The following is a 17,100-nucleotide window of genomic DNA, read 5'->3' on the forward strand; positions in this document are numbered from 1 at the left end:
AAGCAGATCTTTGACTGTGTAGGTAATAGTTGGTACGTTTGCACTGTAAAGCCGTTTTCCACCACACCTGCCAAATAATACAACTGCTTTTAATAATATATATTCTCATCTCTAATTGTATTGATAATGGAAATAAGGACAGTGATGTTTTATATTATGTTACAGCTGTGGAGCATCTGAAGACAGCTTTATGCTTTCTTCAAAAACAGGATTTCATCAAAAAAAGTCTTACAAGTAGAATTATAAAATATTCGATGTTAGTCAAACAGTTGAGTCAGAAAGGATTTTAATCTATAGCCATTTCAAAATCCCTAGAGACTGCTGATCTGATTGAGGCTTAAACTGTGAAAGAAAATGGAAACAAACACAAAACTGATTTGTGAAGGTCACTTGTGAGAGACCAAAGCTTCTGTTTCTGATTCTGTCCCTGAAAGTTTTCAGAAGTTTGAAAGTTAATGGGTTTTATACATTTTCTTACCTTTCTGTTTTTGTTTTTTTTATCAGTGAATTGTCCCTTGTATCTGATTGAGCTATCCACATCATTTTTAATGTAGACTTTTACTTTTGAGGACTCATACTTGTTCCTCTGCTTTAACTTGGCAACCACGGCTCTCCCCTAGAAACAAGCACAGCAGTGTATAAAATCTCTCTCTTTGCTTCCCTGCACTGAATGACATATTGAGATAGGTGACTTAATAAATCTTTATAATAGTTTCGATCTGAGAATGTTAACAGATCCTGTTCATCTGAAATTATCATTTACAATTGTGAATCCTGGAAATGATGTATTTTAAACTGAAGCATTTTATTCAAGATTACAATAGGAAGCTTTGTTGGGGTGGTTTTTTTTTAACATTCTTAAGCTGATATATTATTAATGTTTTAGAGCCAAGTGATTAGCTACCAGTCAAGTGAAATTCATGTCACTAAGCCAGTTACCATGTGGGTTGTTAAAAGTTGTCATATACAATGCTATAGTCTGAGGTAATACTCTGTATTTCTTGTGTAGTGCTATCTCAATTTTAGCTTTTTGTAGGGTTAACTCATGCTGCAGAGAGGAACTTCAGTGAACTATTGCAACCATACTTTTGCTTTAAGTCTGTTGTAAGAGGAGTTTTTAAGTTGATGCCTGTATAAGGAATTAGATCTTTGCCTTGATTTACTTACATTTGCATCGGAGACACACATCGTAGAAGTTCCTAAGATACTGTTCTACAGCTCTGAGCCTCTACCTGAAACTGTTATCTTGTGGTAGAAAAAGGTCTCCTTGATGACAAAGCTTATTGTTATTTTCTAGGCCTATTTTATTCCAGAAAGCCATAGGTCCTTTCTGAAAGACAGCCAGACCAATGAAATATGTGTGCTATTTTCTCTAACTTTGAGCTAAACTCCATTGATGAGGAATTGGACTTTTATAAGTAACTCTCAACCCCTCAAATGGTTTTGATCCCTTTTGCTCAATGAATTTTTTAAGTGAGTGAATAATGTTTTGTTGGGGGAACCTCATCTACTTTATGTAATAGGACCACTGTTTTAACAGACTTACTTTTCTATTGATGTTTAACAAGATAGAGGCTAAATGGTTTGGGTTTTTTATGAAAAGAAGTTCATGGGGAAATTCTATTTTAGATTTATCTACAAAAAAGAGTCTAATAAAATTTTATAATTGTTCCTGAACTGGGAAGTTCTTTTCTGATTATGACCCATACGTTGGAGTCAGCAGCATATTACAAAGATGCTTATCTTGAGTGTTGATTGCCTTTGCTTAGAGATATGACCCGCATGGCTCCGCCTCTTATCATGCTTCATTTCTTTGTCTTACTTTCAAGCAAAGTATAGGACCAAATGTTTTATCTTTTTAATTGTTCCTATGACACACTTTTATAGTTATCTCTCTATTTTAGTGACAGCTCTTGCTCTATTTGCCTGTTCTAGTGGTGGTATAATTATTTTCATATAAGTACTTTTCAGAAGCATAGGATTAGAAAATTTAATGTGCTATAATTAAATCTTTTGACAGTTATAGCAATTTTCAAAGTGGAAATATTTTCTTAAAACCCTTGGTCTGCATGTTATATTTTAGATATCTATGTATTATTCTGATGTTATTCTATTGAAACTAAAAGAGATCAGAGTATTGAGCCACTTTGCTAAGAACTTTTCTTTCAATATTTCTTGATCATCTAGTATATTTGTGCTTCATCCTTTCAGATAGAAACACATTTCCTAAAATACATCATTTTAAGTTATTAACTTAAGTGATTTTGGCACAGCATAAATTGTGTGCCTTTATATACCTGTGGACTGGCTTCTTTTTGTCTCTATTTAAGTACATGTATTTTAGACTCAGCAGGTATATAATAGCTTTATAAGTAGATGTTATTCCTATAACATGTTTTATCTGATCTTTGGTGATTCAAAAGACATAAGATTTTGAGTTTCAATAATTGTGAGATGTTCCCTTCTGGAGTAAAGAGAAGACCATTCTGGAAATGGAATTTATAGGATTTTATCCTTACACACAGGCTACCCAGAATAAATGGGATTTTAAGAAACTGCTTCCTTTCCCCCAAGTCCAAAGAATTAACATCAGTGTCTCTGAATCATAGATAATATTTCTGGACAAAGCACTGAATGGATTATTTTTCTCTCTCTCTCCATTCCTTTTGGTTAGGTATCTAAGAATTTCTTCACATTATTTAGTTATAAACATAATCCATGTTATAACACATATCCTTCTTTTGATAAAGGTGTAGGACCTCTGAGGAGAAAATAGGAAGGTAGCTGTCAGTGTCCTGCTCAAATTGGGCCTTCCACATTTGTGACTGATACTCTCGCTCTCAGACCCGTAGGCTGTACCTGCTGGATAATTTCATAACAATTGTAGTTGCTTCTCAGTTATCCGTGCAGAGACCCCTGAAAGATCTGATTCATCCTAAGCTTGTCTTAGGTTTACTGTGAAAATAGATGTTTACCAAGAAATAAGTCAAAGCAACTGAAATTTAAAGACAAATTTCTGCCTGTATTGAATGAAGAGGAGACATCTTTGTTAATACTAAAGTAAACACTTTATGGGTAAAATGTTATTGGAAATGGTGGGAGCAGTACTTATGTACATTCCTGAGGAAGATGAGAGTAGGAGAAGGAAAATTGTGACAAGTAAGTAAAATGAGTTCTTATCCTTTAGAGCAGGCCTTGGTGTATATGGTATTAATGTTACCTAGTGAGCATTTCAGTAAATGGTGACAAAGTGGCAGACCTGGCATTTGTTACTGTTATTGACTCAGGAGGAATGTTATTTTCATTGTACAAAATAATTAAATAACTTCTAAGAAATTAATTCAGGAGATAATTTTTCAATACTCAACTTTTCCCAATATCAAAAGAATTTGTTTACTGAAGAAAATGATGCCCTTAAAAACCCAGACTGGTTGGAGTTGATTTATTTTATAATGGTCATTTGTGCCTGCTTTATGTATTTGGCATTCTATGCATCAGACCTTTAAAAAAACAAATAATACTTACTAAAAAAGCAAAATTGGATAGGCTACAAGGAGATGATTTGAGCAGTTAAATCTCTGCTGGAGGGACATTCTTACAGAGGCAAGCTTTTATCTTACAGAGATTTTTCTGATGCGTGGGGGGAAGAATATTCCTAAGGACTGTAATTCACTGTATCTACAGTTGCCATTCCAATCTGGGGCAGACAGACTTAATCGTTGTATCTTAAAGGCATCACAGACACAGCGATGCTGGTCATAAGAAGCGAAGAGATTTATAAGAAATACCAGTGAGTCTATCACAGTGAGACCACTTAGCTCCATAATTTTAAAACTAGAGGTGAGTGACAGAAGCCATGACAGTCTTGAATCATGGTCTTGAAATTTTGCTGAAAGCTTCAACAAGTCATGTTTCCTACCTATCCATTCTTCTCTGCATCTGTAAAAAGAATTTAAGGTTCCCAGTGCAAAAGTTTGTCTCATCTTTTAGGCAGGAATGTGTTCAAATTATTTCCAAAGTAATTCCCAGATAAAAAGGGTATAAAGTTCTTTAGAAGTATTGAAATATTTCTTTGAATAAATGATGTGATTTTCATTTAGTAGAGTTCCAGATATTCTTTGTGATTATAAGGTGACGAAAACTCCAGGCGTGCTTGTGCCTTGGGTATTCAAAGCCTTTGTGGGATCAGTAAGAGGATTACGGATGAGAGTGAAATGGAAAGAAGGCTTAGTCCTGACCTGTGAACAGTCCCTCAGAGGGGAAAAAAGGAGGTCAGTAATTTTACTTTGACACTATTTATACTTGAAACAGTCAATATTCAAATTCAGATAATAAGACAGGCTTTTAAAATTATTTATTTATTTGTATTAAGGTATTATTGTTAAACACTCTTATGAAAGTTTCACATGAAAAAAAGTGTGGTTACTACATTCACCCTTATTATCAAGTCCCCCACCCCCAACATCCCATTGCAGTCACTGTCCATCAGTGTAGTAAGATTAGGCTTTTTTATTAGAAATGAGGAAGCTCATTATTTCAGCTCTAATCTAATGAACACCTACTATCTGTATAGAAACAAAAATAAAATAAAGAGATTAAGAATATAGGGAAAAAACCTGATTTGGCCATCAGGAAAGTGTTCAGCCCCATCCTCCTTCTAACTTAAATAAAATACTCCTCTCATTCTTCTTTCTAATATTTATAGGATTCCAGAAGATGAAATTCAGGTTAGCAATGTAGAAAAATTTAGCTCAGCACAATTAAGGAGAAAATTATTGCCTCACTTGAAGATGAACAAACTATAGACAGAGGTAGAAGAAGCTGTTGGGAGAGTTTTTTCTGATGACACGTTTCTTCTTTGAATAATCTTTGTGTCAACTAAAACCTTGTCTTTGCTTTCTCTTTTGCAAGCACCAAGTCCTTGACATGACTTTAAGCCTTTCCTAAGCATTTAGAGAAGGAATCGATGTAATTCTCCCTACTGTTGATATGCCAGGCTACCACATATTTACATGGGACTTTTTGGCCAAAAGACCTAATGTCTTTTTTGTGCCTTTATTACTACATCTTTAATACAAGTCTGGACTATTTATGTAGTCTGTTGCCTGAGACTGTGGTGGCAAAGGGACAATATTGGGGGCAGTATTAGAATTTGTTTAAGTCTGAACCGGGAATTCCATTTGTCTTAGTGACATTAGTGTCAAACTGTTAGTGCCACACTATTTTAAATTGTGTCCAAGAGCCTGAGAGGCTTATGCTTATAGGTGCCATCTATAAACTTAGAAACAAACAAAGAGCTTCTCTCCATTGAATATATAAGCCCAGTGAGCAATTAAAAAGCAGCCTGGGACCTCACCCGGGCAACTAGTCAGAACCAGAGCTCACGATATTCCCCTGGAAATTGTTGAAACTGTCAGAGAAAAGCTAAAGCAAATAATCAAAGTGAAAATAATTGTTCCTGGGAAAAGCCTTGTTTTGGAAGCTTGGTGTAATGGAGGAATAGTGACTAGCGACTTAGGAATCTTTGGTTCTAGTCTCATCTTTGCTTGTAACTACCTCTTTGGCAAATTGCTTCAAAACTCAAGGCTTTCTTCCATAAAATGAGGGACTTAAAATAGGTGATTTCCGAAGTCCCTTTCAGCTTGAGAAATTGATAAATGTGGATTTCAGATCACCTTTGAAGAATTTTTTTAAATTAAGGTATCAGTTACATAGAGCAAAAATGTACATATCTTAGTCATACAGTTTGATAAGTTTTTATACCTGTGTAATCACCACTCAGATCAAAATGAAACAATTTCCGTATTCCAAAAAGTTCTCTTATGCCCATTCCATTCAGTACTACCTTTGACCTAGAGATTACCACTATGGCTTTTATCATCCTAAATTAGCTTTGTCTTTATTGAACTTCCTGTAAATGGAATCATTCTGTACATACTCTTTGGTGTTTCATTTCTTTTATTCAGTTTAATGTTTTTGAGATTCATCCAGATACTATATGTGTCACTGGCTCATTCTTTTACACTGTAGTATAGTATGAATATAACATTATCTTGTTGTTTTCAGCTTTTGGATTATGAATAAAGCTGCTATAAGCTTTCCTGTACAAGTCTTTTTTTTTTAATATATGCATTTCTTTTTACGTATGCATTCATACCCTTTGGGTATACACCTACGACTGGAATTGCTGGCTCACAAGGTAGGCATGTGCTTAACTTTACTAGGCACTGCCAGGAATGTATTCCAAAATGACTATATCATTTTTCTTTCTTAACAGCAATATATGAGCCATTATAGTGATTGTAAACTGTGGTTTTAACTTGTTTTTCTCAGATGAATATTGATATTGACCATCTTGAATATACATACAGCCCATTTGGCTATTTTCTTTTATAATGTACTTGTGAAGTCTTTCACCAGCTTTTGAGTCTATTTTCTTCATTGAATTTTAGATGTTCTGTAAATATTCTGGATACAGGTCTTTTGTCAGATATTTTGCAGATTATTTCCTTTCAGTTTATTGCTTATTCCCTTACTCATTGGTGTTTTTTTAGAAGTGAAAGTCCCATTTTTTTTTTGTTTTCCTTTTATGTTTTATGTTCTGCACAAAAAATGTTTCCCTTTCTCCTAGTCTTAAAGTGATGCTTTTCTCTAGTAATTGTATAGTTTTGGCCTTTGCATTTAGGTCTATGATCATTTTCAAAATATTCTTTATTATGATACAAGGCAAGAATCAAGGTTCAATTTCTTCCATACAGATATCCAGTTGCTATTTATCAAGAAGATAGGCCTTTCTCCCAGTGAATTTCATTGGTGCCTTTAAAAAAAAAACATATTTTTCCAGGATTCTCTATTCTGCTCCCTATATATGTCTTTACCTTACTCTCATACTATTCGTATTTACTGTAGCTATCTAGTAAGTTTTGAAATCTAGCAGTTTAATGTCTCTGCTTTTGTTTTTCATGAATATCTTAGCTATTCTAGGTTCTTTGCAGTTCCATGCACACGCAAACGTACATACACACCAGTGGTTCACTGACCTCTGGAAGTCCCCAAGATTTCAAAGGGTCTGTGAGTAAAAACCATTTTTATGATATTATGAAGTCATTATTTGCCTTCAGTACAGGTAGTGACATTCAGTACAGGTGGTGCAGAAGCAATGGTGGTTAAAACTGATGGCATCTTAACATAGTAAAAGCAAACTATGCTTGTAGCCAGTGCTATTCAGTAACAGTTTAAAAAAATAAATGCTGTAATCACTTAAGAATGCCTATGATACAGTCAAAATTGTTATAATTTTTATTAAATTTTGATCCTTGTGTGCTTCTTTTTAATTTTCTATATGTCACAGTGGAATTCATATGAAATAGTTGTCTTGAGGAAATGCTTTGTGTGATTGTTATAAACTGAACTAGCAACTAGTCATGGAATACCATTTTACTTGAAAGAACAGTGGACAATCTGTTTATTCAGACATGGGTCTTTGGCAGAAATGTCCTAAAAAGTAAACAAAGTAATCCTGTCACTTCAAAGAAAACTGACAATGTTTATTACCAATGAAATTGGAAATTTGGAAACCACGTATCCACGTATCTACACATATTCACCACTGTCTGCTTAACAGGTTCAAAAACATTTCTGATGAGATAAGTGGTGAATAAATCAACATTTGTAAGATTTTCCAAATGACCAATTTTATGGTATTAAAAAACTATATATGGGTAATGAACTCAGAAATTCCAAGTGCAAATAGGACAAAGAATTTTAATATAAAAGAGTACAAAGTTAACAGACATGGTTTCAGATATCATTGCAACTAACTTGTTAAGTGTCATATCAAAGAAGAATATCCCCAGAATCTGAAAAAGCTGAGAATCTGAATATGCTCCATACTTTCCCAATTACATTTTTGAATGAGACCAAAACAGCATATCACAACAGATTGAATGCTTAAGTCTTTATGAGAAGCTATCTGTTGTCTATTATAAAGGTTTCTCCCTAAATGTAAAATGTTACTCTTCTCACTGTTTTTTTTTTTACTTTAGGAATTTTTAATAAAATGTCATTTATGTTAATACATAAGGGTTTATTTTTTTTACTCAGTTTATACATAAATGTTCTCAATGTTGATAGTATACATAAACCAAGGCATTTGGAGGCATCAATTTTTAAGAGCACATAGGGGTCCTGGTTCAAAAAACATTTGAAAACCACTGATATATATATGCCCTCACACACATGTACATATACACTAAATATACATTCATCTCCTCAGAAATTTAGATTAGATTTGATTGGGATTTCATTGAATCTGTAGATCAAATTTGAGAGAATTGATACCTTAAAAATACTGAACCTTCCAATATATGAACTTTTTTTTATAGCCATCCATTTATTAGTCCTTCTTTAATTTCTCCAAATATTTGTTAAGTTTTAATGTCAATGTCTTATACATTTTTCATAGTATCTATTTCAGTTATTTGCTGTTTCAATGCTATTATAAATAGCATTTACTTCATTTTCAGGTTTTTTTCATAGTATATAAAATACAATAATTTCTTTTGTATGTTGAACTTGTATCTAGAAACCTTTCTAAATTCATGTATTAATTCTAGTAGATTCCTTTGGATTTTCTACTATGCAATCATCTCATCTGCAAATAAAGACGATTTTGTTTCTAATTTTTATACCTTTCATTTCTTTTTCCCCTTAATTAGTCTTTCTTAGACCTCCAGTACAATGTTGAATAGAAGTGATGATAGTGAACATTTTTGTCTTCTTCTTAATCTTACAGGGAAGTTTTTAATATTTCACTATTAAATACAATTTTATAATGTTAGATGTTATTCTTTGACTCCAACATGTATTGGGACCATACAGTGTTACAATAAAATATCATCTCTTATTTAGTCATTATGTATACATAATGTTAGATGTAGGATTTTTCTTCTTTTAATGAATATCTACATTCCTATCTTGTATCATTCCTATTTTGGAACTCATTCATTCTTATATTGTGTCATTCCTTTATTGGGATAAGAAAAGGTGGACAAAATATATGAAAGAACCAAACTGACATTCTAAAACTGAAAAATATGTCTTAAATAAATAGTTGAATGGGCTTAACAGCTGAGTGGATGCGAAAGAAGAAAGGATCAAAGACTCAAAAACAGACAAAAAATTATCAAAACTAAAGCAGGAAAAGAGGAAAATAATGAAATATAGAAGAACTTTGTGTGAGAAGTGTATGGAGTAATAAACTGTCTAACACATGTGTAATTGTTACACATGGAGGACAAGAAGGAGAGAATAGGACAAAAGATAAGTAAAGATTATCTTTGAGACTTTTCCAAAATTAATTAAAGACATTAACTTAAAGTTTCAAGAAACTCAGTGTATCCCAAGTAGGATAAATACAAAGAGAACGGTATCTAGCTATATTAGAGTGAAACTTGAAAACCAAAAATCTTGAAGCAGTATTAATAAGCCTGCTGTGTTTCTTTATTCCTTAGGTTCATAATTACATGAGGGTTTAGAGTTTTGATAAAATTAGGGTGATTTTTAAGTTTCTCTGGAAGTATGAAATCCCTGTCTTCCAATGATCTCTCTATAAGCAATCTTCAGGATATTTGCCATTCGATAGAAGTAAAAGGTGGGAAACCAGTGTTTATTGATAAACAGCTATGTGTCCAACACTGTGCTAGGTGTTTTCAAATGGCTTATCTCATTTAATCATATTTAATTAAAATCACAGGTCCATTACAGAAATATGCAAAGAGGGGATGTAAGCCACCTAGCTCCTGATGCTTAGAATTACTTAAAGTGCATTATAGTGACATCTCAGATAAGTCCAAACTCTTTTTACCCTGCCTGATCAAATATTCATTTCAAAACACTGTGTGCTGAAATGAGTCACGTGGGAGTTGAAGAGAATCAGCTATTCAGGTGGTGAAAATGTGTGAATGCAGCTGGCAGATGAATTCCCAGCTTATCCTCTTTGCTTCAGGCAACAAATGACAGGCCTGACTGGTCACTGGCTTTCCATTTCTGGCATTGATAGGACTGAAAATTCTTAGTGTCACAGATACTTAAAAGCTGTCCCTGTTATAGTGGGTACAGACAGTGCTGGAGGGTCCTTATTGCATAGAGATGTAATCAATACGGTCTGGAGTTCTTGACCTGAACCTATAATTATCTGGATGTTATAAAGGTAGCTTGTTGTTACAGAAAATGCTTATATTCAGAACTTTGGGGCTCATTTGTTAATGGAGAGAAGAAAAATAGAGGCTTTGTCCGTTTTTCTATACTTCACAGTATTTAAGAGGCTATCATCATAATTACAGAACATAGTATTCTTACAGGATTAGAACATTGTATCTTTCAGATTTTGGGTGCTGAAGTTTAAATCTCACCTCTGATGCATCCCAGTACCTGCCAAAAGTTGTGACTTTAATGTTATGCAGCTTGTAATTGTGATTTTTTCAAATACCAAAATAGGATTTTTTTTCATCAATCCCAATACCAGGGTTTGAAGTGCAGCTTTAAATAATAACACATTTGAATTTGATCTTTTCCTGCAACTAAGTCTATGCTGAAAAAAAGAAATTGGGTAAACAAACATTATGGCATCCATGATCCATGGGAAGGAATGAGTAGAAGGAGACACTGGTAGTAATTCTTAAATCACTATTTGGACCAATACCTTTAAGTATATCTGATTGAGATTAATTTGCCCCATGAAAATGGGAGCATAAAATGATTTAGCAGTAGATGTGGATCCTGACTGCTCTTTCACGACTTGGCTTAAGATGCCTCTGGATGGCATTATTGTTAGATTATCCTATAGGTAGGATGTCTTAAAAAGGAGGGGAAAGTAATGCCTTGCAATAGAGGGTTATTAGAGAACAAGGGCTTCCTTTATGTTTCTCATGCCTGGTATTTGGGCCTGCCACAGACACAGACAGTCAATATTTGTTGCCTTGTTGATTTCTGATGAAACAAGGATTTAGATATACCATAAAGTGATTAAAACTTAATAATGCTACATCTGTATTATCTCACTCAAACCTGGAAAACATAATCTTGACCTAGAGTCCTTTATTATGAAGTCCTTTATAATCAAGAGTCCTTTATTAGGGTTGCACTTATGTTTATGATCACTGTTTACTAAAGGCTTGGGCCTTAAGTAAGCTGTGTAATCAGTAAACATTTTGCACTGTTTCAAATGATCTTTTATGTCATTTTTTTTAAAGCAGCATTATGTTTAAGTAGTATATTTCTCATCTTTGATAGCTTTTTACATAACCAGATAATACAACTAAAGGATTAGGTTAGCATGGAAGTTTGTGTTTTAATGTTATCTTTGAAAAACATTAACTGTAACAAATTCCTGCTCTCTGGATCTGTTAAGCCTGGCAAACAGCCACTAAAAGGAATGGACTTGCTTTTGTCTTCTGGTCATATGAGGCTAACTTTTAGACATACCATTGTGTGGATATTTGGGGCTGTCTTTTAAGCCAGCCTGTCTTATTACGTGGGCCCAAGATATTGACATATAGGGAGTTGAGCTAAGTCCCTTTAAGCCTAAAAGTTTTGTTGAAGAATCGTCACCATTTTGGTAATGCCATTGCAGTTCAATGACTTGTATTTATGTTCTAGGCAGCCCTATGAGACATGTATCTTGAGTCTTAACCCTGTCTCACTTAGGTGTTCCAAGATAATATTAGAAAGACCACAGATATTACATAAATGTTAAGATTATAGTTAAGTGTTGACATTGTAGAGAATACCTAAAGTTGCACTTAAAACTGTAATTGAACTCCCCAGTTAGTAATCCCTTTTAAATATTAATTTATATAATTTTCAAATGAATAATCTTTGCATTATTGGGGAGAGAAAAGACTCTTTCATCCGTGTTTCTCTCTACCTAATGTGGACACTTACAGCATCCACAGAGTGATCCCTTGACATTTTCCTGTTGAGCTGACTTTCCTGTATCAGAAATTTTTAGCTATGAGTGAATACATCTTAAATCAGAGTTTTTATAGCCATGGTAAGGGTCCTAATTCCTGGGCCTAAGCTAAAGAGACCTTAGAAAAATTTTGGTATGGTGCCTGAAAGTTTACATTTGCCTTGAAACCTGTTCTTAATTTTACTCTATTTCAAAGCACTCCATTGATTAAATTAATTACCTTCTCTGTTCTTAAATTTAAACTTTTACTATTGTGTTTATCACCTCATATTAAAGTTAGTTGGGAACTATTTCCCGTTCTAGACTGGTAGCTCATCTTTGTGCCCCATAGCACCCTGAATGGTTCTGACACATAATAGGCACTCAATAAATGTTAATGAATTCAACATTTCTGCAAGGAATATTGGATCCAAATTTTTGCATTCAACTTAACACAATAGTTGCCTCCTAGGAGGGGAACTAAATGCTGAGGGAACAGAAGCTAGGAGACTTTGTTTTCACTGTAATCTTTTAGAACGTATGTGCATTATTCATGCAAAACATAAATGATATTCTTTTTAAGACCTACCGTATTTTTCAGAATTCAACAGGTTACCATTGCAAGTTACTATTGTTTGCTTGTTTTTTTTTTATTAAAATGAAGAAACTGTGATTAAGGAATGTTAAATAACTTGTCTATTGTCACATAGCTGGTAGGTGGTAGAGAAAAAAAAAGGTAGGAATCTGTGAAATCACCTTTTCCAAGATATTGAACAGCATCCCGGCCACAGTAACGTACCTGGATTTTGTTCATACCATCAATGGGTATACGGTGCATAACTGACCTAGAAGCTCTCCTCATTTGTTTTTATATCATATACTGAGTTCATCATTGAAGTCATAAAATACAGCACCTTCACTATTGAATGACACCTCTTGTTTTCAGGGACTATTGGCAAAACCACTTTGATGAGGTTTTGGTCCCTGAAGACTGTTGTACTCATGGCTCACTAGGTATCCTTGCAGCTCATGGAGATAGTTTCCCTTTAAGCAATAAATATTTATTTTTAGCTAGGAAAGCCACTATCAATCAGGTAATATTTTTTCAAGCTGAGAAAGGCTTTCCTTAAAGAATGATGATTGCCCAAGGTCACATTTCTTTTCCATCTAATTGTGGGAAAATGCAAACTAAAGGAATGCTAGTGTTTGAAACTCATTTTTTTCTGTATTTGGGAGCGGGGAAGAGGGAGGCAAACTGATTATTTTTCTCTTACAATATTGTTAATTAGTTTTTCAAAATATGATTTAAAGCATAAAAGATGCCCAGAATGCCCTGATTATAAATGAACTTGACACCTGGATCTTCTATCACGGCATAACGTATGAGTAGGAATTACCAATGGACCTTTCTACACTACAATATTTATTACTATAAAGATCTAAGAGTTATTAACCACTTTGAAACTTATAGGATCTGTTCAGATCCCAACCTCTGGATCTGTTTTCACATGTAAAATTATTCTGGTTTGTTTTGTATAGTCTGTTCAGAAATACTTCCCTACCTCAAATCTGAATAATAGTATTTGGCTTTTCAGAAAACTTTAAAAGAAGAGCTCAGATACAAAAGTATACCTGAGAATAAAATTTATTTGCTTTTCTTTTCTTGTCCATTAGTGTTTGGGAACTACTGGGCCATTATCTGGCCATTTTATGTCTATGGTTCTTTGTCCTCAAAATGGTAATTATGTTTTGCCTTCAATTTGATTGATATGATAATACTAATAAACTGAAAGGCTCTGGATTAATACCTCTGTCAGCTCCTATTGATGGTAGAATTTTTACTTTAGTTTGTTTTAATGCTATGGTATCAAGAATAGACAATATTGTTTCATTTTGCTTTATTATGGCTTTTTAACAATGTGGTTTTAAGAATAAAAAAAGAAATTACTGAAAAACCTAAATGAGTACAGTACCATTAACATTCACAAAAAGTTATATGCAAATTGGCAGATGTCCTTGTCTGAGACAAAATTATTTTGATGTTATAATCATGAAAATTAACATAGTATGCCAACAGGCACATGAAAAAATGCTCCACATTGCTAGTCATAAGAGAAATACAAATTAAAACCACAATGAGATATCCTCTCACACCAGTAAGGATTGCCACCATCCAAAAGACAAACAACAACAAATGTTGGTGAGGTTGTGGAGAAAGGGGAACCCTCCTACACTGCTGGTGGGAATGTAAATTAGTTCACCCATTGTGGAAAGCAGTATGGAGGTTCCTCAAAAAGCTCAAAATAGACACACCATTTGACCCAGGAATTCCACTCCTAGGAATTTACCCTAAGAATGCAGCAGCCCAGTTTGAAAAAGACATATGCACCCCTGTGTTCATTGCAGCACTATTTACAATAGCCAAGAATTGGAAGCAACTTAAGTGTCCATCAGTAGATGAATGGATAAAAAAGATGTGGTACATATACACAATGGAATATTATTCAGCCATAAGAAGAATACAAATCCTACCATTTGCAACAACATGGATGGAGCTGGAGGGTATTATGCTCAGTGAAATAAGCCAGGCAGAGAAAGACAAGTATCAAATGATTTCACTCATCTATGGAGTATAAGAACAAAGAAAAAAACTGAAGGAGCAAAACAGCAGCAGAATCACAGAACCCAAGAATGGACTAACAGTTACCAAAGGGAAAAGGACTGGGGAGGATGGGTGGGAAAGAAGGGATAAGGTGGGGGGGGAGGGCAAAAGAAAGGGGGCATTATGACTAGCATGTATAGTGTGTGTTGGGGGGCACAGGGAGGGCTGTACAATACGGAGAAGACAAGTAGTGGTTCTATAGCATCTTACTATGCTGATGGACAGTGACTGTAATGGGGTATGTCGGGGGGACTTGGTGAGGGTGAGGGGGAAGTGTCTAGTAAACATAATGTTCCTCATGTAATTGTAGATTAATGATACAAAACAAAATTTGACATAATACAATTTTGCATGATGTGCTTCCTTTTCAAGGAAACCTAACATGAATTCTGGGGCAGTTATAGAATTAGAATTCAGAGGAAATAAATAGGATATTTAACATCTCTACTTCAATCTTGAGTTATACATAGTCCATACAGGTTCTGTGCTACACATTAAATTGTATATATGATGAAAATTACTTAATATACTAAGTTAAGCATTTTACATGCATTACCTTCTTTATTCTTTATAAAAATCCCGGAAGTAAAGATACTGCTTTAGTTTCCTTTTTTCAGAAGAAGGAGCTATTGCTCAGAGAAAGTACACTGTACTACTTCCCACTTTGGCAGTACCATCTGAATATCTTTGTCATATACATGTTTTACATAGCTCTTTATTAAAATATATTTTTCATGAATGAATATTTATAATAGACAATGTGTAGTGAAAGTGTACAAATTTTGTGGTCAAATGTAGGTTTGATTTCTGTTTCTATAGCCATCCAGGTAGGTATATGACCTTGAGTCTTTTTTTGTCTTCAGCGTATAAGAACACCCATCTCCTACATTGTGAAAATTAATTGATTTAACATTTGCAAAGCTTCTGGCCACAGTTCAGGTACATAACAAGGCCTCATTAAATGTTAGTTCTCTCCTTGTCATTTTATTTCAATAATACTAATAATAATACTACTACTACTAATAATAACTTTTACTTTATCCCAAAGTTTTGTTTTTGTTTTTGCTCTTTATGTGTATTCTATTCGTTCCTCATGACTTCCCAATGGAGAATGGTCATATTGTCCTCATTTTATTACTGGGGAAACAGATTTAGAGAAGTGGTAGATTTCAGGTAGAAGGCCAGGCAGTCTAATTCTGGAGCTTTTATTCTTAACTAATACATGATTCTTTGAGGATATTTTCCAGTAACAATAGGTTAGATTCTAATATTTCAGGCAACAGTTTAAATCCCAGAAATTATTATCCCACCACCACCTCCTCCACCATCCAGTTCTTCTGTCTTTAGATTGTGACTGTATGACAATTCATTTCCTTATCCTCAGTTGATTCCTACGATCAATTTGTTAGATTAGATGTTCAGAGACCCTTCTTATTCTTAAATCTGTGATCCTATATTGTTTGGACACATTTTGCAGTATTCCGAGGCAGCTCTGATAGTCCTCTAAGGGAAAGACAGCCCATCACTGTGGCTCAATCAGAACCATGTCAACCTGTGTACTGAACTGAAATGAACCATTTTATGGTGTTTTTGGTGAGGAATACAGTATAGGAATTAACTCCTTAAGCCTTTTCTTCTCCTTAAAAAAGAGTAACCCCCAAATAGTTCTGCCCAAATGGATTTGACTTTGATCATAATTACTTTTGCATGTAAGTACATTTTGCCCAGCCTACAAAAGGTGAAGAAGTGGAAGCATTTGTTTGCCAGAAGAGCAGATCTCTGTACTGAGGATGTAAGACTGGCTGTTTACATTTGTTTTTGACTCTGTCTTGAACTGTTATTGTCGCTTTTTTCTTCCCCTTTGTCTCTGGTTTGTTTTCTGTTTTTATTTCTCCCTCCTAGCTTCTGTCTTCCTACTTTGATAATTCTGTTTTATTTCTGTAAGTAAAAAACTCTCCCAAGGATTCTGAATATGTTATTTTTATGACTCCTCTATGCACAGAAGATTTTAGCTTGACTGTAAACCTTGTTCTTGGCATACATTTGGCAGATAGTTTTGAGCCCGGGTGAGACTTTTCATTGGGATCATGAAAGCGCTGGGGCGTCACTGGCTTCCGCTCTTCTTCTTGAAGTATGACATTAGTGGTTTTAGCTCTTCTTGACCCTTCTTTAAACCAAAGCTTTATTGCCTATTAGAACACAGTGTGGATTTTTCTTATGATATGTTAGAGGGAAAGAAAAACTCCTCTAAAGTTACAAATGCTTTCATTGACCAAAATGACTATTTGGCTTGGAAAGTTTTGTCTTTTTAAGATTTCCAGGAGTTGGGTAGGCTTGGTGCCCCCCTCCTACTCTGCCTCCTCACCCACACTCCCATGTTGGCAGAGCTTTAAGCATGATTCCAGGCTTCTAGGAGGTGAATCACTGACCGAGGAGTGACCAAGACACACTTTTCTGCTTATTTTTAAGAAATTTTTCAGTCAAAAGA

General features: G+C 34.4%; 1 protein-coding gene across 24 annotated transcripts in view; it reads left to right on the forward strand.

Moving 5' to 3' along the window:
• The window catches only part of BCAS3 (BCAS3 microtubule associated cell migration factor), a 632,290-nt gene that overhangs the window by 382,765 nt on the left and 232,425 nt on the right, over positions 1–17,100 (forward strand). The gene's annotated exons all lie outside the window — the stretch shown is intronic.

This window comes from Manis javanica, chromosome 4 (genome assembly GCF_040802235.1).
Source record: "Manis javanica isolate MJ-LG chromosome 4, MJ_LKY, whole genome shotgun sequence".
NCBI lineage: Eukaryota > Metazoa > Chordata > Mammalia > Pholidota > Manidae > Manis > Manis javanica.